The sequence below is a fragment of the Notamacropus eugenii genome, chromosome 3 (assembly GCF_028372415.1).
Source record: "Notamacropus eugenii isolate mMacEug1 chromosome 3, mMacEug1.pri_v2, whole genome shotgun sequence".
NCBI lineage: Eukaryota > Metazoa > Chordata > Mammalia > Diprotodontia > Macropodidae > Notamacropus > Notamacropus eugenii.
Genome location: NC_092874.1, coordinates 272,915,183 through 272,918,993, shown reverse-complemented (window position 1 = coordinate 272,918,993; position 3,811 = coordinate 272,915,183). Strand labels below are relative to the sequence as shown.

At 35.7% G+C, this 3,811-nt stretch overlaps 1 pseudogene; it reads right to left on the bottom strand.

Moving 5' to 3' along the window:
• Positions 1 to 288: 288 nt before the first annotated feature.
• Positions 289 to 843, bottom strand: LOC140531534 (proteasome maturation protein pseudogene; annotated as a pseudogene).
• Between the last annotated feature and the right edge of the window lie 2,968 nt (positions 844 to 3,811).

Below are 3,811 nucleotides of genomic sequence, written 5' to 3'. Positions count from 1 at the left end.
AAATCTTTTTTAAGCTCTTCCATGACCTGTGACCAATTCATATTTTTCTCTAAGGCTTTGGATGCAGTAGCTTTGACTTTGTTGTCTTCTTCTGGTTGTCTCTTTTGATCTTCCTCATCATCCATTACATAAGAAAACATCTCTTCACTGAGAAACTAAGAATCTATAGTCTGTTTCTTTTTTTAATAGTTATGTAAATGTTTTTAATACCATACACATCAAATCACAATAAAAAGATAATTGTAAACAGGATGCTGTTCCTCTATTTTAATCAGCAACATATTTCTGTTACAGCAAACCAAGTTTGTATTCCATCATAATGTGTGGTACTCCCATTATTTCACCTTGTGATGGATCATTAAGAATGTCTTCAAATGAAAACCATCATTAAACTTCAAAATATCCAGGAAGAGGTTTAAATCTAAAGAAATGGAAAATGCTGGACTTGTTTCACTGCCTTGAATTCCATCTGTACCTTCAGGGAAGCATATAGGCCTTGGATATTTCTCAGTGTGGAAAAATTCATTTTATCTTGATTGAATTGGAAATTTTTTTCTGATAACTCAAGAGGATGACTTAGCAAAAGTTCATTTTTGACACAAGAAAAATGTCTCTGAAGAATATCATGGTTTTCAAAAGGAGCACTAGCTGAAAGTTCAGAAAATGAAACACTGTCCTTTAGCTGATAACCAAGTCTTCTTGTATTCATCTTCAACACACTTGCCCGCTGCCACTGCACTGAGTCTTATTCTTGTCCTCCCTGTTGTCCATTTCCATTTTCATTCTGTTTCTTTTCCCCCAGTTTGCTCATTTTCCCAGCCAATTACTTGACATTTGAGCTTTATTAAGTGGAGAACTCAAGGAGATGCCTCTGTTTCAGCAATGGCTGCAGTCACCATAAGACTGGGTTAGGGGCTGGATCATGCTCACCTCTCAGTCAGGTGAGAGACTATTCCCACTTACCTTTGAAGATGTCTTTAGCTTTTGTGGGTGGTGAAGTCAGGAATCCACAGCCATGATTCAGTCCCCTAAGGCCTGCTTCTGCTGAGTGTGCCGAACTATTCTGTTCCCAACCTGGTGCAATAGACCATTCCCTTTGATCTTCTAGATCTGGACTGGAAATTTGCTTCAATCCATCATTTTGTGGCTTCTGCTCACTAGAATTTGTTTAGTGTCATTTTTACAGGTTTCTTGAAGGGTTGGTGAGGAGAGCTATAGAAGGTTTATGCTTCTACTCAGTCAGCTTGGCTCCCTATCATCTCTGTTTTACAACTGAGAAAACTGAGGCAAATAGAGGATAAGTGGCTTTCCCAAGGTAATATAGCTAGTAAATGTCTGAGACAAGATTTCAGGTCTTCCTGACACAAGATCCAATTATCTCCTCTAATTTTCTGATAAAAAGATGAAGAATCACTGAGAATGTGCATCACAGAGAATGCTGACTCATTCCAAAATATGAAATCCATGATATATGTATGTTTACCTATCACAGTATTGATTATATTCATTCTTCATTTGTTTTTTTCCTATGTGGATAATTAGCTAAATTCTTTTGCATGATTAGGGGTATTGTTTAGGAGTCTCTGCAATGTTTCAAAACCTGATGTAATCAGCAAAATTATATCTATTAATAAAAGCACCTGGAGGATCCCACCATCTGTGAAAGTGGTTCTATCCATTTTGAAGTTTGATGAAGCCTATGGATTTTTTTCTTTAAAAAATAATGGTTTTTAAATTCATTAAATAAAATACATAGGATTACGAAGGACCACACTGACCAGAGACACCTTATCATATACTCCAAGACACAATTATACATCAAGGGGTGGGATGACCCAGCATCCTCCCCAAAACAAGATGATATGATGACACCTGGTGGTCACTGCATACTGAAATACAAAGACCACTATATTAAAAATAAATTTCATTGGCTTTAATTTAGGAACAAGATCTGGAGAGAAATCCATTTCAATTCAAAGACATTTTCCATCATGGAAAACAAACAAACAACAACAACAACAACAAAAACAGCTGTGGCTTATGTATCTCTCCCTGTTATTTTTTTGTTTGTTTGTTTTGTTTTGTTTTTTTGCCTAACAGTCACTAGAGGGTGATTATAAAATTCCATTTCCTTTCTTGTATCCCTCAAGGAATTTTGTATTATTTACCATATGCAAAGGAGACAACTTGGAAGGGACCTTTGGTGCAGCATTTTGATGTATTGAATTTAATGCTTTTCTGACGTTGATAAGGAATGAGCCGAAAGGAATCCTCTATGTTCTGTACCTTCCAATTAATTGTGGGACTTCAAAAGATGTAGCTTTCAAATGTTTCTTCACACCTTTGTCAAAAACATCCTCAATTTATGTGCCTAGAAAACTCTTATAAATATTTCAAACTCAAAGGGATCTGATTTCATCACTTTAGATGCTACTTTCAGTGACGCATGTAGTTCCTCATCCATATATACCAAACATCCTGTGTGACTCTTGACCATGTAAGACCAATATAGGAGTCTCACCTATGCTAGGGGCCCTCCTTGAGGAGAAATCAAGGAAAGATTTCATGGAGATGCAAAAGTGAGAATATTCATTGGTAGCCATTAGTGTTTTCTTAGTCATCTTTACTGGATTGCTTTTTAGCCACAGTAATTCCTGGTGGAAGTGGTGTCCATGAATATGAATCATTTCTTTTTGAAACATTGTAGTCTCCATTTATTCACTCATTTAATAAATATTGATTTACTCCCTACTCTATGTAATGTACCACGCTGAACTCTATTGACATTATAAGGACGTATATGGCTCACTCTCATGGAATTCACATTCTAAAGGCAAAGCGAATACTAATGTTCAAATTTAACATAAAATTTGAGATGGGACCACTGATTTCATTGATTTAGTGGGTTCTTCATGAATTGAGTGGGCTGAAAAATTCACCATGGACAACATAGAAGCAGTAGCATAAAACTGATGTGTTATTAAAGAAATATATGACGCAGAGTAAGGGATAGTCAACTAACAAAATGTGGGATTTCCAGTCACAAGAGAAAAAGCATTTTGGGGGGAGAGCCTTGGAGAACTTAAAGGAGGACATGAACCAGAGTCACAAAGAATGAGAAGGCATGAAAGATTTCCAGGTTACACTATAAGGGGATCAAATGATCTTAAATTTAGAGCTGGAAGGATCTGAGGGACCATTTCATTCCATCCTCTCATTTTGTATATAAGGAAAATGAGTTTCTGAGAAGTTATGTAAGTTGCCTAAGTTTGGGGGATGAAATTCAACCCTAGGTTCTTCCTCTGACTCTAAATATAACACTGGTCCATGACATCACACTATTATTAATTTATTCAATGCATACAGTAGGAAACTAATGCATTCATCAAAGAGTTCTTTGAAAAAAAATTTTTGGAAATAAATGCCTCAGTCTTACATACCTTGAAATGAGTGGTAATAACACATCAGGTAATTAGGGTAATCCTTAAACCTGACAGAAACCTCTCTGATACAAGAAGTTGGGACTGTTGGACTTCTATGTCCCAGTTATCTACATGTCACGCATATCATATTTGGGCTATCATAGTCCTATAATTTCCCCCTTTACCTGGGTATTTTGGATTAGTGGTGTCAAACTCAAAGAGAAATAGGACCACTAAACTGTACTTAAGGATCCCTAGAGACTGCATTTTGACTTAAAAAACACAATTAATTTTATCTATTATAATGTGTTTTATTCATTTATTTTACAATAAATTATTTGCAATTCATTTATATTCACAATTATCTCATTTAAATGAAAATAGAAATT